The 24,224-nt window shown below is 44.9% G+C and overlaps 8 non-coding genes across 8 annotated transcripts; all 8 read right to left on the bottom strand.

Annotated features, from left to right (window-relative positions):
* Window positions 1–5,231: 5,231 nt before the first annotated feature.
* On the bottom strand, window positions 5,232–5,304 carry TRNAY-GUA (transfer RNA tyrosine (anticodon GUA)). The gene has a single exon. It is a non-coding gene; the product is annotated as a tRNA-Tyr (tRNA).
* Window positions 5,305–12,003: 6,699 nt separating this feature from the next.
* On the bottom strand, window positions 12,004–12,076 carry TRNAY-GUA (transfer RNA tyrosine (anticodon GUA)). Its single transcript has one exon. It is a non-coding gene; the product is annotated as a tRNA-Tyr (tRNA).
* Window positions 12,077–13,757: 1,681 nt separating this feature from the next.
* Window positions 13,758–13,830, bottom strand: TRNAY-GUA (transfer RNA tyrosine (anticodon GUA)). Its single transcript has one exon. It is a non-coding gene; the product is annotated as a tRNA-Tyr (tRNA).
* Window positions 13,831–16,653: 2,823 nt separating this feature from the next.
* TRNAY-GUA (transfer RNA tyrosine (anticodon GUA)) lies at window positions 16,654–16,726 on the bottom strand. Its single transcript has one exon. It is a non-coding gene; the product is annotated as a tRNA-Tyr (tRNA).
* A 2,509-nt stretch (window positions 16,727–19,235) lies between these two features.
* On the bottom strand, window positions 19,236–19,308 carry TRNAK-CUU (transfer RNA lysine (anticodon CUU)). Its single transcript has one exon. It is a non-coding gene; the product is annotated as a tRNA-Lys (tRNA).
* A 1,186-nt stretch (window positions 19,309–20,494) lies between these two features.
* TRNAK-CUU (transfer RNA lysine (anticodon CUU)) lies at window positions 20,495–20,567 on the bottom strand. The gene has a single exon. It is a non-coding gene; the product is annotated as a tRNA-Lys (tRNA).
* A 1,836-nt stretch (window positions 20,568–22,403) lies between these two features.
* On the bottom strand, window positions 22,404–22,476 carry TRNAN-GUU (transfer RNA asparagine (anticodon GUU)). Its single transcript has one exon. It is a non-coding gene; the product is annotated as a tRNA-Asn (tRNA).
* An 808-nt stretch (window positions 22,477–23,284) lies between these two features.
* TRNAN-GUU (transfer RNA asparagine (anticodon GUU)) lies at window positions 23,285–23,357 on the bottom strand. The gene has a single exon. It is a non-coding gene; the product is annotated as a tRNA-Asn (tRNA).
* Between the last annotated feature and the right edge of the window lie 867 nt (window positions 23,358–24,224).

The following is a 24,224-nucleotide window of genomic DNA, read 5'->3' as shown; positions in this document are numbered from 1 at the left end:
CGCGCCACGGAAGCTAGGGTAAAGAATGATCGTCAAGTATTGTGGAAAAATATTTCATTTTTACGTTACTTCTAAGACTTCAAAACAACGCTCCCGGGTGTTCTCGAACCACCAACCTTTCGGTTAACAGCCGAACGCGCTAACCATTGCGCCACGGAAGCTTAGGCGTGAAATGATCGTCAAGTATTGTGGAAAAATATTTCCTTTTTACGTTACTTCTAAGACTTCAAAACAACAATCCCGGGTGGGCTCGCACCACCAGCCTTTCGCTTACCAGCCGAATGTGCTATCCCTTGCGCCACGGAAGCTTAGACAAAGAATGATCGTCAAGTATTATGTAAAAATATTTCCTTTTTACGTTACTTCTAAGACTTCAAAACAACGCTCCCGGGTGGGCTCGAACCACAGACCTTTCGGTTAACAACCGAACACGCTAACCATTGCGCCACGGAAGCTCAGACAAAGAATGATCGTCAAGTATTGTGGAAAAATATTTCCTTTTTACTAAGATTTCAAAACAAAGCTCCTGGGTGGGCTAGAACTAACAACCTTTCGGTTAAAAGCCGAATGCGCTATCTCTTGCGCCACGGAAACTTAGACAAAGCATGATCGTCAAGTATTGTGGAAAAATATTTCCTTTTTTACGTTACTTCTTAGACTTCAAAGCAACGCTCCCGGGTGGGCTCGAACCATCAACCTTTCGGTTAACTGCCGAACGCGCTAACAATTGCGCCACGGAAGCTTAGGCGTAGAATGATCGTCAAGTATTGTGGAAAAATATTTCCTTTTTAAGTTACTTCTAAGACTTCAAAACAACGCTCCCGGGTGGGCTCGAACCACCAACCTTTCGCTTAACAAAAGAATGCGCTGTCCCATTCCGCCACGGAAGGTTAGGCAAAGAACGATCGTCAAGTATTGTGGAAAAATATTTCCTTTTTACGTTACTTCTAAGACTTCAAAACAACGCTCCCGGGTGGGCTCGAACCACCAACCTTTCGGTTAACAGCCGAACGCGCTAACCATTGCACCACGGAAGCTTAGGAAAACAATGATCAACAAGTATTGTGGAAAAACATTTCCTTTTTACGATACTTCTAAGACTTCAAAACAACGCTCCCGGGTGGGCTCGCACCACCAACCTTTCGCTTAACAGCCGAATGTGCTATCCCTTGCGCCACGGAAGCTTAGGCGTGAAGTGATCTTCAAGTATTGTGGAAAAATGTTTGCTTTTTACTGTACTTCTAAGACTTCAAAACAACGATCCTGGGTGGGCTCGAACCACCACCCTTTCGATTAACAGAAGATCGCGCTAACCATCGCGCCACGGAAGCTAGGGTAAAGAATGATCGTCAAGTATTGTGGAAAAATATTTCATTTTTACGTTACTTCTAAGACTTCAAAACAACGCTCCCGGGTGTTCTCGAACCACCAACCTTTCGGTTAACAGCCGAACGCGCTAACCATTGCGCCACGGAAGCTTTGGCAAAGAACGATCGTCAAGTATTGTGGAAAAATGTTTCCTTTTTACTTTACTTCTAGGACTTCAAAACAACGATCCCGGGTGGTCTCGAACCACCAACCTTTCGGTTAACAACCGAACGCGCTAACCATTGCGCCACGGAAGCTTAGGCATAGAACGATCGTCGAGTATTGTGGAAAAATGTTTCCTTTTTACGTTACTTCTAAGACTTCAAGACATCGCTCCCGGGTGGGCTAGAACTAACAACCTTTCGGTTAACAGCCGAACGCGCTAACAATTGCGCCACGGAAACTTAGACAAAGCATGATCGTCAAGTATTGTGGAAAAATATTTCCTTTTTTACGTTACTTCTTAGACTTCAAAGCAACGCTCCCGGGTGGGCTCGAACCATCAACCTTTCGGTTAACTGCCGAACGCGCTAACAATTGCGCCACGGAAGCTTAGGCGTAGAATGATCGTCAAGTATTGTGGAAAAATATTTCCTTTTTAAGTTACTTCTAAGACTTCAAAACAACGCTCCAGGGTGGGCTCGAACCACCAACCTTTCGCTTAACAAAGGAATGCGCTGTCCCATTCCGCCACGGAAGGTTAGGCAAAGAACGATCGTCAAGTATTGTGGAAAAATATTTCCTTTTTACGTTACTTCTAAGACTTCAAAACAACGCTCCCGGGTGGGCACGAACCACCAACCTTTCGGTTAACAGCCGAACGCGCTAACCATTGCACCACGGAAGCTTAGGAAAACAATGATCAACAAGTATTGTGGAAAAACATTTCCTTTTTACGATACTTCTAAGACTTCAAAACAACGCTCCCGGGTGGGCTCGCACCACCAACCTTTCGCTTAACAGCCGAATGTGCTATCCCTTGCGCCACGGAAGCTTAGGCGTGAAGTGATCTTCAAGTATTGTGGAAAATATTTGCTTTTTACTGTACTTCTAAGACTTCAAAACAACGATCCCGGGTGGGCTCGAACCACCACCCTTTCGATTAACAAAAGATCGCGCTAACCATCGCGCCACGGAAGCTAGGGTAATGAATGATCGTCAAGTATTGTGGAAAAATATTTCCTTTTTACGTTACTTCTAAGACTTCAAAACAACCCTCCCGGGTGTTCTCGAACCACCAACCTTTCGGTTAACAGCCGAACGCGCTAACCATTGCGCCACGGAAGCTTAGGCATAGAACGATCGTCAAGTATTGTGGAAAAATGTTTCCTTTTTACTTTACTTCTAAGACTTCAAAACAACGATCCCGGGTGGTCTCGAACCACCAACCTTTCGGTTAACAACCGAACGCGCTAACCATTGCGCCACGGAAGCTTAGGCATAGAACGATCGTCGAGTATTGTGGAAAAATGTTTCCTTTTTACGTTACTTCTAAGACTTCAAGACATCGCTCCCGGGTGGGCTCGCACCACCAACCTTTCGCTTAACAGCCGAATGTGTTATCCCTTGCGCCACGGAAGCTTAGGCGTGAAGTGATCTTCAAGTATTGTGGAAAAATGTTTGCTTTTTACTGTACTTCTAAGACTTCAAAACAACGATCCCGGGTGGGCTCGAACCACCACCCTTTCGATTAACAGAAGATCGCGCTAACCATCGCGCCACGGAAGCTAGGGTAAAGAATGATCGTCAAGTATTGTGGAAAAATATTTCCTTTTTACGTTACTTCTAAGACTTCAAGACATCGCTCCCGGGTGGGCTCGAACTAAAAACCTTTCGTTTAACAGCCGAACGCGCTATCCCTTGCGCCACAGAAGCTCAGACAAAGAATGATCGTCAAGTATTGTGGAAAAATATTTCCTTTTTACGTTACTTCTAAGATTTCAAAACAAAGCTCCTGGGTGGGCTAGAACTAACAACCTTTCGGTTAAAAGCCGAATGCGCTATCCCTTGCGCCACGGAAACTTAGACAAAGCATGATCGTCAAGTATTGTGGAAAAATATTTCCTTTTTTACGTTACTTCTTACACTTCAAAGCAACGCTCCCGGGTGGGCTCGAACCATCAACCTTTCGGTTAACTGCCGAACGCGCTAACAATTGCGCCACGGGAGCTTAGGCGTAGAATGATCGTCAAGTATTGTGGAAAAATATTTCCTTTTTAAGTTACTTCTAAGACTTCAAAACAACGCTCCCGGGTGGGCTCGAACCACCAACCTTTCGCTTAACAAAGGAATGCGCTGTCCCATTCCGCCACGGAAGGTTAGGCAAAGAACGATCGTCAAGTATAGTGGAAAAATATATTTCCTTTTTACGTTACTTCTAAGACTTCAAAACAACGCTCCCGGGTGGGCTCGAACCACCAACCTTTCGGTTAACAGCCGAACGCGCTAACCATTGCACCACGGAAGCTTAGGAAAACAATGATCAACAAGTATTGTGGAAAAACATTTCCTTTTTACGATACTTCTAAGACTTCAAAACAACGCTCCCGGGTGGGCTCGCACCACCAACCTTTCGCTTAACAGCCGAATGTGTTATCCCTTGCGCCACGGAAGCTTAGGCGTGAAGTGATCTTCAAGTATTGTGGAAAAATGTTTGCTTTTTACTGTACTTCTAAGACTTCAAAACAACGATCCCGGGTGGGCTCGAACCACCACCCTTTCGATTAACAGAAGATCGTGCTAACCATCGCGCCACGGAAGCTAGGGTAAAGAATGATCGTCAAGTATTGTTGAAAAATGTTTCCTTTTTACTTTACTTCTAGGACTTCAAAACAACGATCCCGGGTGGTCTCGAACCACCAACCTTTCGGTTAACAACCGAACGCGCTAACCATTGCGCCACGGAAGCTTAGGCATAGAACGATCGTCGAGTATTGTGGAAAAATGTTTCCTTTTTACGTTACTTCTAAGACTTCAAGACATCGCTCCCGGGTGGGCTCGAACTAAAAACCTTTCGTTTAACAGCCGAACGCGCTAACCATTGTGCCACGGAAGTTTAGGAAAAGAATGATCGTCAAGTACTGTGGAAAAACATTTCCTTTTTACGATACTTCTAAGACTTCAAAACAACGCTCCCGGGTGGGCTCGAAACACCAACCTTTCGCTTAACAGCCGAATGTGCTATCCCTTGCGCCACGGAAGCTTAGACAAAGAATGATCGTCAAGTATTGTGGAAAAATATTTCCTTTTTACGTTACTTCTAAGACTTCAAAACAACGCTCCCGGGTGGGCTCGAACCACCAACCTTTCGGTTAACAGCCAAATGTGCTATCCCTTGCGCCACGGAAGCTTAGGCGTGAAGTGATCTTCAAGTATTGTTGAAAATATTTGCTTTTTACTGTACTTCTAAGACTTCAAAACAACGCTCCCGGGTGTTCTCGAACCACCAACCTTTCGGTTAACAGCCGAATGCGCTAACCATTGCGCCAAGGAAGCTTAAGCGTGGAATGATCGTCAAGTATTGTGGAAAAATATTTCCTTTTAACGTTACTTCTAAGACTTCAAGACATCGCTCCCGGGTGGGCTCGAACTAACAACCTTTCGTTTAACAGCCGAACGCGCTAACCATTGTGCCACGGAAGCTTAGGAAAAGAATGATCGTCAAGTATTGTGGAAAAATATTTTCTTTTAACGTTATTTCTAAGCCTTCAAAGCAACGCTCCCGGGTGGGATCGAACCATCAACCTTTCGGTTAACAGCCGAACGCGCTAACAATTGCGCCACGGAAGCTTAGGCGTAGAATGATCGTCAAGTATTGTGGAAAAATATTTCCTTTTTACGTTACTTTTAAGAGTTCAAAACAACGCTCCCGGGTGGGCTCGAACCACCAACCTTTCGGTTTACAGCCGAACGCGCTAACCATTGCGCCACGGAAGCTTAGGCAAAGACCGATCGTCAAGTATTGTGGAAAAATATTTCCTTTTTACTTTACTTCTAAGACTTCAAAACAACGACCCCGGGTGGGCTAGAACCACCAACCTTTCGCTTAACAAAGGAATGCGCTATCCCATTCCGCCACGGAAGCTTAGGCAAAGAACGATCGTCAAGTATTGTGGAAAAATATTTCCTTTTTACGTTACTTCTAAGACTTCAAAACAACGATCCCGGGCGGGCTCGAACCACCAACCTTTCGGTTAACAGCCGAACGCGCTAACCATTGCGCCACGGAAGCTAAGGCAAAGAATGATCGTCAAGTATTGTGGAAAAATATTTCCTTTTAACGTTACTTCTAAGACTTCAAGACATCGCTCCCGGGTGGGCTCGAACTAACAACCTTTCGTTTAACAGCCGAACGCGCTAACCATTGCGCCACGGAAGCTTAGGCAAAGAACGATCGTCAAGTATTGTGGAAAAATGTTTCCTTTTTACTTTACTTCTAGGACTTCAAAACAACGATCCCGGGTGGTCTCGAACCACCAACCTTTCGGTTAACAACCGAACGCGCTAACCATTGCGCCACGGAAGCTTAGGCATAGAACGATCGTCGAGTATTGTGGAAAAATGTTTCCTTTTTACGTTACTTCTAAGACTTCAAGACATCGCTCCCGGGTGGGCTAGAACTAACAACCTTTCGGTTAACAGCCGAACGCGCTAACAATTGCGCCACGGAAACTTAGACAAAGCATGATCGTCAAGTATTGTGGAAAAATATTTCCTTTTTTACGTTACTTCTTAGACTTCAAAGCAACGCTCCCGGGTGGGCTCGAACCATCAACCTTTCGGTTAACTGCCGAACGCGCTAACAATTGCGCCACGGAAGCTTAGGCGTAGAATGATCGTCAAGTATTGTGGAAAAATATTTCCTTTTTAAGTTACTTCTAAGACTTCAAAACAACGCTCCAGGGTGGGCTCGAACCACCAACCTTTCGCTTAACAAAGGAATGCGCTGTCCCATTCCGCCACGGAAGGTTAGGCAAAGAACGATCGTCAAGTATTGTGGAAAAATATTTCCTTTTTACGTTACTTCTAAGACTTCAAAACAACGCTCCCGGGTGGGCACGAACCACCAACCTTTCGGTTAACAGCCGAACGCGCTAACCATTGCACCACGGAAGCTTAGGAAAACAATGATCAACAAGTATTGTGGAAAAACATTTCCTTTTTACGATACTTCTAAGACTTCAAAACAACGCTCCCGGGTGGGCTCGCACCACCAACCTTTCGCTTAACAGCCGAATGTGCTATCCCTTGCGCCACGGAAGCTTAGGCGTGAAGTGATCTTCAAGTATTGTGGAAAATATTTGCTTTTTACTGTACTTCTAAGACTTCAAAACAACGATCCCGGGTGGGCTCGAACCACCACCCTTTCGATTAACAAAAGATCGCGCTAACCATCGCGCCACGGAAGCTAGGGTAATGAATGATCGTCAAGTATTGTGGAAAAATATTTCCTTTTTACGTTACTTCTAAGACTTCAAAACAACCCTCCCGGGTGTTCTCGAACCACCAACCTTTCGGTTAACAGCCGAACGCGCTAACCATTGCGCCACGGAAGCTTAGGCATAGAACGATCGTCAAGTATTGTGGAAAAATGTTTCCTTTTTACTTTACTTCTAAGACTTCAAAACAACGATCCCGGGTGGTCTCGAACCACCAACCTTTCGGTTAACAACCGAACGCGCTAACCATTGCGCCACGGAAGCTTAGGCATAGAACGATCGTCGAGTATTGTGGAAAAATGTTTCCTTTTTACGTTACTTCTAAGACTTCAAGACATCGCTCCCGGGTGGGCTCGCACCACCAACCTTTCGCTTAACAGCCGAATGTGTTATCCCTTGCGCCACGGAAGCTTAGGCGTGAAGTGATCTTCAAGTATTGTGGAAAAATGTTTGCTTTTTACTGTACTTCTAAGACTTCAAAACAACGATCCCGGGTGGGCTCGAACCACCACCCTTTCGATTAACAGAAGATCGCGCTAACCATCGCGCCACGGAAGCTAGGGTAAAGAATGATCGTCAAGTATTGTGGAAAAATATTTCCTTTTTACGTTACTTCTAAGACTTCAAGACATCGCTCCCGGGTGGGCTCGAACTAAAAACCTTTCGTTTAACAGCCGAACGCGCTATCCCTTGCGCCACAGAAGCTCAGACAAAGAATGATCGTCAAGTATTGTGGAAAAATATTTCCTTTTTACGTTACTTCTAAGATTTCAAAACAAAGCTCCTGGGTGGGCTAGAACTAACAACCTTTCGGTTAAAAGCCGAATGCGCTATCCCTTGCGCCACGGAAACTTAGACAAAGCATGATCGTCAAGTATTGTGGAAAAATATTTCCTTTTTTACGTTACTTCTTAGACTTCAAAGCAACGCTCCCGGGTGGGCTCGAACCATCAACCTTTCGGTTAACTGCCGAACGCGCTAACAATTGCGCCACGGGAGCTTAGGCGTAGAATGATCGTCAAGTATTGTGGAAAAATATTTCCTTTTTAAGTTACTTCTAAGACTTCAAAACAACGCTCCCGGGTGGGCTCGAACCACCAACCTTTCGCTTAACAAAGGAATGCGCTGTCCCATTCCGCCACGGAAGGTTAGGCAAAGAACGATCGTCAAGTATAGTGGAAAAATATATTTCCTTTTTACGTTACTTCTAAGACTTCAAAACAACGATCCCGGGCGGGCTCGAACCACCAACCTTTCGGTTAACAGCCGAACGCGCTAACCATTGCGCCACGGAAGCTAAGGCAAAGAATGATCGTCAAGTATTGTGGAAAAATATTTCCTTTTAACGTTACTTCTAAGACTTCAAGACATCGCTCCCGGGTGGGCTCGAACTAACAACCTTTCGTTTAACAGCCGAACGCGCTAACCATTGCGCCACGGAAGCTTAGGCAAAGAACGATCGTCAAGTATTGTGGAAAAATGTTTCCTTTTTACTTTACTTCTAGGACTTCAAAACAACGATCCCGGGTGGTCTCGAACCACCAACCTTTCGGTTAACAACCGAACGCGCTAACCATTGCGCCACGGAAGCTTAGGCATAGAACGATCGTCGAGTATTGTGGAAAAATGTTTCCTTTTTACGTTACTTCTAAGACTTCAAGACATCGCTCCCGGGTGGGCTAGAACTAACAACCTTTCGGTTAACAGCCGAACGCGCTAACAATTGCGCCACGGAAACTTAGACAAAGCATGATCGTCAAGTATTGTGGAAAAATATTTCCTTTTTTACGTTACTTCTTAGACTTCAAAGCAACGCTCCCGGGTGGGCTCGAACCATCAACCTTTCGGTTAACTGCCGAACGCGCTAACAATTGCGCCACGGAAGCTTAGGCGTAGAATGATCGTCAAGTATTGTGGAAAAATATTTCCTTTTTAAGTTACTTCTAAGACTTCAAAACAACGCTCCAGGGTGGGCTCGAACCACCAACCTTTCGCTTAACAAAGGAATGCGCTGTCCCATTCCGCCACGGAAGGTTAGGCAAAGAACGATCGTCAAGTATTGTGGAAAAATATTTCCTTTTTACGTTACTTCTAAGACTTCAAAACAACGCTCCCGGGTGGGCACGAACCACCAACCTTTCGGTTAACAGCCGAACGCGCTAACCATTGCACCACGGAAGCTTAGGAAAACAATGATCAACAAGTATTGTGGAAAAACATTTCCTTTTTACGATACTTCTAAGACTTCAAAACAACGCTCCCGGGTGGGCTCGCACCACCAACCTTTCGCTTAACAGCCGAATGTGCTATCCCTTGCGCCACGGAAGCTTAGGCGTGAAGTGATCTTCAAGTATTGTGGAAAATATTTGCTTTTTACTGTACTTCTAAGACTTCAAAACAACGATCCCGGGTGGGCTCGAACCACCACCCTTTCGATTAACAAAAGATCGCGCTAACCATCGCGCCACGGAAGCTAGGGTAATGAATGATCGTCAAGTATTGTGGAAAAATATTTCCTTTTTACGTTACTTCTAAGACTTCAAAACAACCCTCCCGGGTGTTCTCGAACCACCAACCTTTCGGTTAACAGCCGAACGCGCTAACCATTGCGCCACGGAAGCTTAGGCATAGAACGATCGTCAAGTATTGTGGAAAAATGTTTCCTTTTTACTTTACTTCTAAGACTTCAAAACAACGATCCCGGGTGGTCTCGAACCACCAACCTTTCGGTTAACAACCGAACGCGCTAACCATTGCGCCACGGAAGCTTAGGCATAGAACGATCGTCGAGTATTGTGGAAAAATGTTTCCTTTTTACGTTACTTCTAAGACTTCAAGACATCGCTCCCGGGTGGGCTCGCACCACCAACCTTTCGCTTAACAGCCGAATGTGTTATCCCTTGCGCCACGGAAGCTTAGGCGTGAAGTGATCTTCAAGTATTGTGGAAAAATGTTTGCTTTTTACTGTACTTCTAAGACTTCAAAACAACGATCCCGGGTGGGCTCGAACCACCACCCTTTCGATTAACAGAAGATCGCGCTAACCATCGCGCCACGGAAGCTAGGGTAAAGAATGATCGTCAAGTATTGTGGAAAAATATTTCCTTTTTACGTTACTTCTAAGACTTCAAGACATCGCTCCCGGGTGGGCTCGAACTAAAAACCTTTCGTTTAACAGCCGAACGCGCTATCCCTTGCGCCACAGAAGCTCAGACAAAGAATGATCGTCAAGTATTGTGGAAAAATATTTCCTTTTTACGTTACTTCTAAGATTTCAAAACAAAGCTCCTGGGTGGGCTAGAACTAACAACCTTTCGGTTAAAAGCCGAATGCGCTATCCCTTGCGCCACGGAAACTTAGACAAAGCATGATCGTCAAGTATTGTGGAAAAATATTTCCTTTTTTACGTTACTTCTTAGACTTCAAAGCAACGCTCCCGGGTGGGCTCGAACCATCAACCTTTCGGTTAACTGCCGAACGCGCTAACAATTGCGCCACGGGAGCTTAGGCGTAGAATGATCGTCAAGTATTGTGGAAAAATATTTCCTTTTTAAGTTACTTCTAAGACTTCAAAACAACGCTCCCGGGTGGGCTCGAACCACCAACCTTTCGCTTAACAAAGGAATGCGCTGTCCCATTCCGCCACGGAAGGTTAGGCAAAGAACGATCGTCAAGTATAGTGGAAAAATATATTTCCTTTTTACGTTACTTCTAAGACTTCAAAACAACGCTCCCGGGTGGGCTCGAACCACCAACCTTTCGGTTAACAGCCGAACGCGCTAACCATTGCACCACGGAAGCTTAGGAAAACAATGATCAACAAGTATTGTGGAAAAACATTTCCTTTTTACGATACTTCTAAGACTTCAAAACAACGCTCCCGGGTGGGCTCGCACCACCAACCTTTCGCTTAACAGCCGAATGTGTTATCCCTTGCGCCACGGAAGCTTAGGCGTGAAGTGATCTTCAAGTATTGTGGAAAAATGTTTGCTTTTTACTGTACTTCTAAGACTTCAAAACAACGATCCCGGGTGGGCTCGAACCACCACCCTTTCGATTAACAGAAGATCGTGCTAACCATCGCGCCACGGAAGCTAGGGTAAAGAATGATCGTCAAGTATTGTTGAAAAATGTTTCCTTTTTACTTTACTTCTAGGACTTCAAAACAACGATCCCGGGTGGTCTCGAACCACCAACCTTTCGGTTAACAACCGAACGCGCTAACCATTGCGCCACGGAAGCTTAGGCATAGAACGATCGTCGAGTATTGTGGAAAAATGTTTCCTTTTTACGTTACTTCTAAGACTTCAAGACATCGCTCCCGGGTGGGCTCGAACTAAAAACCTTTCGTTTAACAGCCGAACGCGCTAACCATTGTGCCACGGAAGTTTAGGAAAAGAATGATCGTCAAGTACTGTGGAAAAACATTTCCTTTTTACGATACTTCAAAGACTTCAAAACAACGCTCCCGGGTGGGCTCGAAACACCAACCTTTCGCTTAACAGCCGAATGTGCTATCCCTTGCGCCACGGAAGCTTAGACAAAGAATGATCGTCAAGTATTGTGGAAAAATATTTCCTTTTTACGTTACTTCTAAGACTTCAAAACAACGCTCCCGGGTGGGCTCGAACCACCAACCTTTCGGTTAACAGCCAAATGTGCTATCCCTTGCGCCACGGAAGCTTAGGCGTGAAGTGATCTTCAAGTATTGTTGAAAATATTTGCTTTTTACTGTACTTCTAAGACTTCAAAACAACGCTCCCGGGTGTTCTCGAACCACCAACCTTTCGGTTAACAGCCGAATGCGCTAACCATTGCGCCAAGGAAGCTTAAGCGTGGAATGATCGTCAAGTATTGTGGAAAAATATTTCCTTTTAACGTTACTTCTAAGACTTCAAGACATCGCTCCCGGGTGGGCTCGAACTAACAACCTTTCGTTTAACAGCCGAACGCGCTAACCATTGTGCCACGGAAGCTTAGGAAAAGAATGATCGTCAAGTATTGTGGAAAAATATTTTCTTTTAACGTTATTTCTAAGCCTTCAAAGCAACGCTCCCGGGTGGGATCGAACCATCAACCTTTCGGTTAACAGCCGAACGCGCTAACAATTGCGCCACGGAAGCTTAGGCGTAGAATGATCGTCAAGTATTGTGGAAAAATATTTCCTTTTTACGTTACTTTTAAGAGTTCAAAACAACGCTCCCGGGTGGGCTCGAACCACCAACCTTTCGGTTTACAGCCGAACGCGCTAACCATTGCGCCACGGAAGCTTAGGCAAAGACCGATCGTCAAGTATTGTGGAAAAATATTTCCTTTTTACTTTACTTCTAAGACTTCAAAACAACGACCCCGGGTGGGCTAGAACCACCAACCTTTCGCTTAACAAAGGAATGCGCTATCCCATTCCGCCACGGAAGCTTAGGCAAAGAACGATCGTCAAGTATTGTGGAAAAATATTTCCTTTTTACGTTACTTCTAAGACTTCAAAACAACGATCCCGGGCGGGCTCGAACCACCAACCTTTCGGTTAACAGCCGAACGCGCTAACCATTGCGCCACGGAAGCTAAGGCAAAGAATGATCGTCAAGTATTGTGGAAAAATATTTCCTTTTTACGTTACTTCTAAGACTTCAAAACAACGCTCCCGGGTGTTCTCGAACCACCAACCTTTCGGTTAACAGCCGAATGCGCTAACCATTGCGCCACGGAAGCTTAAGCGTGGAATGATCGTCAAGTATTGTGGAAAAATATTTCCTTTTAACGTTATTTCTAAGACTTCAAAGCAACGCTCCCGGGTGGGATTGAACCATCAACCTTTCGTTTAACAGCCGAACGCGCTAACCATTGTGCCACGGAAGCTTAGGAAAAGAATGATCGTCAAGTATTGTGGAAAAAAATTTCTTTTTAACGTTACTTCTAAGACTTCAAATCAACGCTCCCGGGTGGGATCGAACCATCAACCTTTCGCTTAACAAAGGAATGCGCTATCCCATTCCGCCACGGAAGCTTAGGCAAAGAACGATCGTCAAGTATTGTGGAAAAATATTTCCTTTTTACGTTACTTCTAAGACTTCAAATCAACGCTCCCGGGTGGGCTCGAACCACCAACCTTTCGCTTAACAAAGGAATGCGCTATCCCATTCCGCCACGGAAGCTTAGGCAAAGAACGATCGTCAAGTATTGTGGAAAAATATTTCCTTTTTACGTTACTTCTAAGACTTCAAAACAACGCTCCCGGGTGGGCTCGAACCACCAACCTTACGGTTAACAGCCGAACGCGCTAACCATTGCGCACGGAAGCTTAGGAAACCAATGATCAACAAGTATTGTGGAAAAACATTTCCTTTTTACGATACTTCTAAGACTTCAAAACAACGCTCCCGGGTGCGTTCGCACCACCAACCTTTCGCTTAGCAGCCGAATGTGCTATCCCTTGCGCTACGGATGCTGATCGTCAAGTATTGTGGAAAAATATTTCCTTTTTACGTTACTTCTAAGACTTCAAAACAACGCTCCCGGGTGGGCTCGCACCACCAACATTTCGGTTAACAGCCGAATGCGCTAACCATTGCGCCACGGAAGCTTAAGCGTGGAATGATCGTCAAGTATTGTGGAAAAATATTTCCTTTTAACGTTACATCTAAGACTTCAAGACATCGCTCCCGGGTGGGCTCGAACTAACAACCTTTCGTTTAACAGCCGAATGCGCTAACCATTGCGCCACGGAAGCTTAGGAAAAGAATGATCGTCAAGTATTGTGGAAAAATATTTCCTTTTAACGTTACTTCTAAGACTTCAAAGCGACGCTCCCGGGTGGGATCGAACCATCAACCTTTCGGTTAACAGCCGAACGCGCTAACAATTGCGCCACGGAAGCTTAGGCGTAGAATAATCGTCAAGTTTTGTGGAAAAATATTTCCTTTTTACGTTACTTTTAAGAGTTCAAAACAACGCTCCCGGGTGGGTTCGAACCACCAACCTTTCGGTTTACAGCCGAACGCGCTAACCATTGCGCCAAGGAAGCTTAGGCAAAGAACGATCGTCAAGTATTGTGGAATAATATTTCCTTTTTACTTTACTTCTAAGACTTCAAAACAACGACCCCGGGTGGGCTCGAACCACCAACCTTTCGCTTTACAAAGGAATGCGCTATCCCATTCCGCCACGGAAGCTTAGGCAAAGAACGATCGTCAAGTATTGTGGAAAAATATTTCCTTTTTACGTTACTTCTAAGACTTCAAAACAACGTTCCCGGGTGGGCTCGAACCACCAACCTTACGGTTAACAGCCGAACGCGCTAACCATTGCGCACGGAAGCTTAGGAAACCAATGATCAACAAGTATTGTGGAAAAACATTTCCTTTTTACGATACTTCTAAAACTTCAAAACAACGCTCCCGGGTGGGTTCGCACCACCAACCCTTCGGTTAACAGCGGAACGCGCTAACCATTGCGCCACGGATGCTTAGACAAAAAATGATCGTCAAGTATTGTGGAAAAATATTTCCTTTTTACGTTACTTCTAAGACTTCAAAACAACGCTCCCGGGTGGGCTCGAACCACCAACCTTTCGGTTAACAACCGAACACGCTAACTATTGCGCCACGGAAGCTAAGGCAAAAAATGATCTTCAAGTATTGTGGAAAAATATTTGCTTTTTACTGTACTTCTAAGACTTCAAAACAACGATCCCGGGCGGGCTCGAACCACCAACCTTTCGGTTAACAGCCGAACGCGCTAACCATTGCGCCACGGAAGCTAAGGCAAAGAATGATCGTCAAGTATTGTGGAAAAATATTTCCTTTTTACGTTACTTCTAAGACTTCAAAGCAACGCTCCCGGGTGGGCTCGAACCATCAACCTTTCGGTTAACAGCCGAACGCGCTAACCATTGCGCCACGGAAGCTAAGGTAAAGAATGATCGTCAAGTATTGTGGAAAAATATTTCCTTTTTACGTTACTTCTAAGACTTCAAAACAACGCTTCCGGGTGGGCTCGAACCACCAACCTTACGGTTAACAGCCGAACGCGCTAACCATTGCGCACGGAAGCTTAGGAAACCAATGATCAACAAGTTTTGTGGAAAAACATTTCCTTTTTACGTTACTTCTAAGACTTCAAAACAACGCTCCCGGGTGGGCTCGAACCACCAACCTTTCGGTTAACAACCGAACCAGGGGTAAATAACGAAAGGAGTTAGAGACGCTAGCTTCCGTAGGGTAGAATACAGTGGGACCGTGAAACGTCATAAAATTTGTAACTAACGTAGTGCCATCTTTGGAACTGTATTGTAAATAAGAGCAGAACCTTAAAAGTTTTGCCTTAAAATCTCGCATCGCAAAGTATTCTGGGTAAAGTAAAATGGCGGGTGTCGAACTGTCGATGTTGTGAAGTCGTCTCATAAATCAACCCAATATAATTATTATATTCAATCGCGAGTAAACAGCGATTTAAAGAAGAAAGATAAGTCAACAATTTGCAATTTGAAGCCGGGGAAATCCTCAAAATGTGATCAAACTCTTTTTGCCGTAAGTGCGCGGTTACAGAGTCGGCCCAGTGAGCCAAGGCTTAGTGGGAACTGTGGGATCAGGATCATCGACTGTATCTGTGACTAAAGAAATTAAAACAACTAAAACTGTATTGAAGGATGCAAAAACGACATTTAATTCCATTTCATTATCGAATAAGGAATTTACCAACTTTAAAGTTGTCTGTTTCTAATTCAAGTGCACCTTACTGAATAAACTTTACTCTAACCCTAATTGTCACTCAGTCGTAAGCAGACGAACACTAGCAGACGAATACTAGCAGACAGGAGAAAATCGATATCCCAGCATGCCTTTCGAATCTTTGCTGCCACGCTATTGGTTGCAAAATATCATACTTATTTTGAATTATAGGCGGCGTGACCGAGGCGTTTTCTCTTTTCTGTGTCTACGTTTGAAAGTCCTACTGTATTCTACACTACGGAAGCTAGCGTCTCTAACTCCTTTCGTTATTTACCCCTGACCGAACACGCTAACTATTGCGCCACGGAAGCTAAGCCAAAGAACGACCGTCAAGTATTGTGGAAAAATATTTCCTTTTTACGTTACTTCTAAGACTTCAAAACAACGGTCCCGGGTGGGCTCGAACCACCAACCTTACGGTTAACAGCCAAACGCGCTAACCATTGCGCACGGAAACTTAGGAAACCAATGATCAACAAGTATTGTGGAAAAACATTTCCTTTTTACGTTACTTCTAAGACTTCAAAACAACGCTCCCGGGTGGGCTCGAACCACCAACCTCTCGGTTAACAACCGAACACGCTAACTATTGCGCCACGGAAGCTAAGCCAAAGAACGACCGTCAAGTATTGTGGAAAAATATTTCCTTTTTACGTTACTTCTAAGACTTCAAAACAACGGTCCCGGGTGGGCTCGAACCACCAACCTTACGGTTAACAGCCAAACGCGCTAACCATTGCGCACGGAAACTTAGGAAACCAATGATCAACAAGTATTGTGGAAAAACATTTCCTTTTTACGTTACTTCTAAGACTTCAAAACAACGCTCCCGGGTGGGCTCGAACCACCAACCTCTCGGTTAACAACCGAACACGCTAACTATTGCGCCACGGAAGCTAAGCCAAAGAACGACCGTCAAGTATTGTGGAAAAATATTTCCTTTTTACGTTACTTCTAAGACTTCAAAACAACGCTCCCGGGTGGGCTCGAACCACCAACCTTTAGCTTAACAGCCGAATGTGCTATCCCTTGCGCTACGGATGCTTACACAAAAAATGATCGTCAAGTTTTGTGGAAAAATATTTCCTTTTTACGTTACTTTTAAGAGTTCAAAACAACGCTCCCGGGTGGGTTCGAACCACCAACCTTTCGGTTTACAGCCGAACGCGCTAACCATTGCGCCAAGGAAGCTAAGGTAAAGAATGATCGTCAAGTATTGTGGAATAATATTTCCTTTTTACTTTACTTCTAAGACTTCAAAACAACGACCCCGGGTGGGCTCGAACCACCAACCTTTCGCTTTACAAAGGAATGCGCTATCCCATTCCGCCACGGAAGCTTAGGCAAAGAACGAACGTCAAGTATTGTGGAAAAATATTTCCTTTTTACGTTACTTCTAAGACTTCAAAACAACGCTCCCGGGTGGGCTCGAACCACCAACCTTTCGGTTAACAACCGAACACGCTAACTATTGCGCCACGGATGCTAAGGCAAAGAATGATCTTCAAGTATTGTGGAAAAATGTTTGCTTTTTACTGTACTTCTAAGACTTCAAAACAACGATCCCGGGCGGGCTCGAACCACCAACCCTTCGGTTAACAGCGGAACGCGCTAACCATTGCGCCACGGAAGCTAAGGCAAAGAATGATCGTCTAGTATCATGGAAAAATATTTCCTTTTTACGATACTTAAAGACTTCAAAACAACGCTCCCGGGTGGGTTCGCACCACCAACCTTTCGCTTAACAGCCGAATGTGCTATCCCTTGCGCTACGGATGCTTAGACAAAAAATGATCGTCAAGTATTGTGGAAAAATATTTCCTTTTTACGTTACTTCTAAGACTTCAAAACAACGCTCCCGGGTGGGCTCGAACCACCAACCTTTCGGTTAACAACCGAACACGCTAACTATTGCGCCACGGAATCTAAGGCAAAAAATGATCTTCAAGTATTGTGGAAAAATATTTGCTTTTTACTGTACTTCTAAGACTTCAAAACAACGATCCCGGGCGGGCTCGAACCACCAACCTTTCGGTTAACAGCCGAACGCGCTAACCATTGCGCCACGGAAGCTAAGTCAAAGAATGATCGTCAAGTATTGTGGAAAAATATTTCCTTTTTACGTTACTTCTAAGACTTCAAAGCAACGCTCCCGGGTGGGCTCGCACCACCAACCTTTCGCTTAACAGCCCAACGCGCCAACCATTGCGCCACGGAAGCTTAGGCAAAGAACGATCGTCAAGTATTGTGGAAAAATATTTCCTTTTTACGTTACTTCTAACACTTCAAAACAACGCTCCCGGGTGGGCTCGAACCACCAACCTTTCGGTTAACAACCGAACACGCTAACCATTGCGCCACGGAAGCTAAGGCAAAGAATGATCTTCAAGTATTGTGGAAAAATATTTGCTTTTTGCTGTACATCAAAGACTTCAAAACAACGCTCCCGGGCGGGCTCGAACCACCAACCTTTCGGTTAACAACCGAACACGCTAACCATTGCGCCACGGAAGCTAAGGCAAAGGATGATCTTCAAGTATTGTGGAAAAATATTTGCTTTTTACTGTACTTCTAAGACTTCAAAACAACGATCCCGATCGGGCTCGAATCACCAACCTTTTGGTTAACAGCCGAACGCGCTAACCATTGCGCCACGGAAGCTAAGGAAAAGAATGATCGTCAAGTATTGTGGAAAAATATTTCCTTTTTACGTTACTTCTAAGACTTCAAAAGAACGCTCCCGGTTGTTCTCGAACTACCAACCTTTCGGTTAACAGCCGAACGCGCTAACCATTGCGCCACGGAAGCTTAAGCGTGGAATGATCGTCAAGTATCGTGGAAAAATATTTCCTTTTTACGTTACTTCTAAGACTTCAAAACAACGCTCCCGGGTGGGCTCGCACCACCAACCTTTCGCTTAACAGCCGAATGTGCTCTCCCTTGTGCCACGGAAGCTAAGGCAAAGAATGATCTACGGGCGGGCTCGAACCACCAACCTTTCGGTTAACAGCCGAACGCGCTAACCATTGCGCCACGGAAGCTAAAGCAAAGAATGATCGTCAAGTATTGTGGAAAAATATTTCCTTTTTACGTTACTTCTAAGACTTCAAAACAACGCTCCCGGGTGGGCTCGAACCACCAACCTTTCGGTTAACAGCCGAACGCGCTAACCATTGCGCCACGGAAGCTTAATCGTAGAATGATCGTCAAGTATTGTGGAAAAATATTTCCTTTTTACGTTACTTCTAAGACTTCAAAACAAAGCTCCTGGGTGGGATCGAACTAACGACCTTTCGGTTAACAACCAAACGCGCTAACCATTGCGAAACGGAAGCTTAGGCAAAGTAAAATCGTCAAGTATTGTGGAAAATATTTCCTTTTTACGTTACTTCTTAGACTTCAAAACAACATTTCGGGTGGGCTCGAACCAACAGTCTTTCCTTTATCAGCCGAACGCGCTAACCATTGCGCCATGGAAGCTTAGGAAAAGAATGATCGTCAAGTATTGTGGAAAAATATTTCCTTTTAACGTAACTTCTAGACTTCAAAACAAAGCTCCTAGGTGGGCTAGAACTTACAACCTTTCGTTTAACAGCCGAATGCGCTATCCCTTGCGCCACGGAAGCCTAGACAAAGCATGATCGTCAAGTATTGTGGAAAAATATTTGCTTTTTACTGTACTTCTAAGACTTCAAAACAACGATCCCGGGCGGGCTCGAACCACTAACCTTACGGTTAAGAGCCGAACGCGCTAACCATTGCGCCACGGAAGCTGAGGCGTAGAATGATCGTCAAGCAGTGTGAAAAAATATTTCGTTTTTACGTTACTTCTAAGACTTCAAAAGAACGCTCCCGGTTGTTCTCGAACTACCAACCTTTCGGTTAACAGCCGAACGCGCTAACCATTGCGCCACGGAAGCTTAAGCGTGGAATGATCGTCAAGTATCGTGGAAAAATATTTCCTTTTTACGTTACTTCTAAGACTTCAAAAGAACGCTCCCGGTTGTTCTCGAACTACCAACCTTTCGGTTAACAGCCGAACGCGCTAACCATTGCGCCACGGAAGCTTAAGCGTGGAATGATCGTCAAGTATCGTGGAAAAATATTTCCTTTTTACGTTACTTCTAAGACTTCAAAACAACGCTCCCGGGTGGGCTCGCACCACCAACCTTTCGCTTAACAGCCGAATGTGCTCTCCCTTGTGCCACGGAAGCTAAGGCAAAGAATGATCTACGGGCGGGCTCGAACCACCAACCTTTCGGTTAACAGCCGAACGCGCTAACCATTGCGCCACGGAAGCTAAAGCAAAGAATGATCGTCAAGTATTGTGGAAAAATATTTCCTTTTTACGTTACTTCTAAGACTTCAAAACAACGCTCCCGGGTGGGCTCGAACCACCAACCTTTCGGTTAACAGCCGAACGCGCTAACCATTGCGCCACGGAAGCTTAATCGTAGAATGATCGTCAAGTATTGTGGAAAAATATTTCCTTTTTACGTTACTTCTAAGACTTCAAAACAAAGCTCCTGGGTGGGATCGAACTAACGACCTTTCGGTTAACAACCAAACGCGCTAACCATTGCGAAACGGAAGCTTAGGCAAAGTAAAATCGTCAAGTATTGTGGAAAATATTTCCTTTTTACGTTACTTCTTAGACTTCAAAACAACATTTCGGGTGGGCTCGAACCAACAGTCTTTCCTTTATCAGCCGAACGCGCTAACCATTGCGCCATGGAAGCTTAGGAAAAGAATGATCGTCAAGTATTGTGGAAAAATATTTCCTTTTAACGTAACTTCTAGACTTCAAAACAAAGCTCCTAGGTGGGCTAGAACTTACAACCTTTCGTTTAACAGCCGAATGCGCTATCCCTTGCGCCACGGAAGCCTAGACAAAGCATGATCGTCAAGTATTGTGGAAAAATATTTGCTTTTTACTGTACTTCTAAGACTTCAAAACAACGATCCCGGGCGGGCTCGAACCACTAACCTTACGGTTAAGAGCCGAACGCGCTAACCATTGCGCCACGGAAGCTGAGGCGTAGAATGATCGTCAAGCAGTGTGAAAAAATATTTCGTTTTTACGTTACTTCTAAGACTTCAAAACAACGCTCCCGGGTGGGCTCGAACCACCAACCTTACGGTTAACAGCCGAACGTGCTAACCATTGCGCACGGAAGCTTAGGAAACCAATGATCAACAAGTATTGTGGAAAAACATTTCCTTTTTACGATACTTCTAAGACTTCAAAACAACGCTCCCGGGTGAGCTCGCACCACCAGCCTTTCGCTTAACAGCCGAATGTGCTATCCCTTGCGCCACGGAAGCTTAGACAAAGAATGATCGTCAAGTATTGTGGAAAAATATTTCCTTTTAACGTAACTTCTAGACTTCAAAACAAAGCTCCTGGGTGGGCTAGAACTAACAACCATTCGGTTAACAGCCGAATGCGCTATCCCTTGCACCAAGGAAGCCTAGACAAAGCATGATCGTCAAGTATTGTGGAAAAATATTTCCTTTTTTACGTTACTTCTAAGACTTCAAAACAACGATCCCGGGCGGGCTCGAACCACCAACCTTTCGGTTAACAGCCGAACGCGCTAACCATTGCGCCACGGAAGCTAAGGCAAAGAATGATCGTCAAGTATTGTGGAAAAATATTTCCTTTTTACGTTACTTCTAAGACTTCAAAGCAACGCTCCCGGGTGGGCTCGAACTATCAACCTTTTGGTTAACAGCCGAACGCGCTAACCATTGCGCCACGGAAGCTAAGGCAAAGAATGATCGTCAAGTATTGTGGAAAAATATTTCCTTTTTACGTTACTTCTAAGACTTCAAAGCAACGCTCCCGGGTGGGCTCGAACCATCAACCTTTCGGTTAACAGCCGAACGCGCTAACCATTGCGCCACGGAAGTTAAGGTTAAGAATGATCGTCAAGTATTGTGGAAAAATATTTCCTTTTTACGTTACTTCTAAGACTTCAAAACAACGCTCCCGGGTGGGCTCGAACCACCAACCTTTCGGTTAACAACCGAACACGCTAACTATTGCGCCACGGAAGCTAAGGCAAAGAATGATCTTCAAGTATTGTGGAAAAATGTTTGCTTTTTACTGTACTTCTAAGACTTCAAAACAACGATCCCGGGCGGGCTCGAACCACCAACCCTTCGGTTAACAGCGGAACGCGCTAACCATTGCGCCACGGAAGCTAAGGCAAAGAATGATCGTCTAGTATCATGGAAAAATATTTCCTTTTTACGATACTTAAAGACTTCAAAACAACGCTCCCGGGTGGGTTCGCACCACCAACCTTTCGCTTAACAGCCGAATGTGCTATCCCTTGCGCTACGGAAGCTAAGGTAAAGAATGATCGTCAAGTATTGTGGAAAAATATTTCCTTTTTACGTTAATTCTAAGACTTCAAAACAACGCTCCCGGGTGGGCTCGAACCACCAACCTTTCGGTTAACAACCGAACACGCTAACTATTGCGCCACGGAATCTAAGGCAAAAAATGATCTTCAAGTATTGTGGAAAAATATTTGCTTTTTACTGTACTTCTAAGACTTCAAAACAACGATCCCGGGCGGGCTCGAACCACCAACCTTTCGGTTAACAGCCGAACGCGCTAACCATTGCGCCACGGAAGCTAAGTCAAAGAATGATCGTCAAGTATTGTGGAAAAATATTTCCTTTTTACGTTACTTCTAAGACTTCAAAGCAACGCTCCCGGGTGGGCTCGAACCATCAACCTTTCGGTTAACAGCCGAACGCGCTAACCATTGCGCCACGGAAGCTAAGGTAAAGAATGATCGTCAAGTATTGTGGAAAAATGTTTCCTTTTTACGTTACTTCTAAGACTTCAAAACAACGCTCCCGGGTGGGCTCGAACCACCAACCTTTCGGTTAACAGCCGAACGCGCTAACCACTGCGCCACGGAAGCTTAGGCAAAGAACGATCGTCAAGTATTGTGGAAAAATATTTCCATTTTACGTTACTTCTAAGACTTCAAAACAACGCTCCCGGGTGGGCTCGAACCACCAACCTTTCGCTTAACAGCCGAACGCGCTAACCATTGCGCCACGGAAGCTTAGGCGGAGAATGATCGTCAAGCATTGTGAAAAAATATTTCCTTTTTACGATACTTAAAGACTTCAAAACAACGCTCCCGGGTGGGTTCGCACCACCAACCTTTCGCTTAACAGCCGAATGTGCTATCCCTTGCGCTACGGATGCTTAGACAAAAAATGATCGTCAAGTATTGTGGAAAAATAATTCCTTTTTACGTTACTTCTAAGACTTCAAAACAACGCTCCCGGGTGGGCTCGAACCACCAACCTTTCGGTTAACAACCGAACACGCTAACTATTGCGCCACGGAATCTAAGGCAAAAAATGATCTTCAAGTATTGTAGAAAAATATTTGCTTTTTACTGTACTTCTAAGACTTCAAAACAACGATCCCGGGCGGGCTCGAACCACCAACCTTTCGGTTAACAGCCGAACGCGCTAACCATTGCGCCACGGAAGCTAAGTCAAAGAATGATCGTCAAGTATTGTGGAAAAATATTTCCTTTTTACGTTACTTCTAAGACTTCAAAGCAACGCTCCCGGGTGGGCTCGAACCATCAACCTTTCGGTTAACAGCCGAACGCGCTAACCATTGCGCCACGGAAGCTAAGGTAAAGAATGATCGTCAAGTATTGTGGAAAAATGTTTCCTTTTTACGTTACTTCTAAGACTTCAAAACAACGCTCCCGGGTGGGCTCGAACCACCAACCTTTCGGTTAACAGCCGAACGCGCTAACCACTGCGCCACGGAAGCTTAGGCAAAGAACGATCGTCAAGTATTGTGGAAAAATATTTCCATTTTACGTTACTTCTAAGACTTCAAAACAACGCTCCCGGGTGGGCTCGAACCACCAACCTTTCGCTTAACAGCCGAACGCGCTAACCATTGCGCCACGGAAGCTTAGGCGGAGAATGATCGTCAAGCATTGTGAAAAAATATTTCCTTTTTACGATACTTCTAAGACTTCAAAACAACGCTCCCGGGTGGGCTCGCACCACCAACCTGTCGCTTAACAGCCCAACGCGCCAACCATTGCGCCACGGAAGCTTAGGCAAAGAACGATCGTCAAGTATTGTGGAAAAATATTTCCTTTTTACGTTACTTCTAAGACTTCAAAACAACGCTCCCGGGTGGGCTCGAACCACCAACCTTTCGGTTAACAACCGAACACGCTAACCATTGCGCCACGGAAGCTAAGGCAAAGAATGATCTTCAAGTATTGTGGAAAAATATTTGCTTTTTGCTGTACATCAAAGACTTCAAAACAAAGCTCCTGGGTGGGATCGAACTAACGACCTTTCGGTTAACAACCAAGCGCGCCAACCATTGCGCCACGGAAGCTTAGGCAAAGAACGATCGTCAAGTATTGTGGAAAAATATTTCCTTTTTACGTTACTTCTAAGACTTCAAAACAACGCTCCCGGGTGGGCTCGAACCACCAACCTTTCGGTTAACAACCGAACACGCTAACCATTGCGCCACGGAAGCTAAGGCAAAGAATGATCTTCAAGTATTGTGGAAAAATATTTGCTTTTTGCTGTACATCTAGGACTTCAAAACAACGATCCCGATCGGGCTCGAATCACCAACCTTTCGGTTAACAACCGAACACGCTAACCA

Source organism: Phalangium opilio, unplaced genomic scaffold (assembly GCF_054372755.1).
Source record: "Phalangium opilio isolate 3A_F unplaced genomic scaffold, DU_Popi_V2 ptg000094l_1, whole genome shotgun sequence".
NCBI classification, from domain to species: domain Eukaryota; kingdom Metazoa; phylum Arthropoda; class Arachnida; order Opiliones; family Phalangiidae; genus Phalangium; species Phalangium opilio.
Note: the sequence above shows the minus strand (reverse complement) of the source record. Positions and strands in the feature narration are given on the sequence as shown.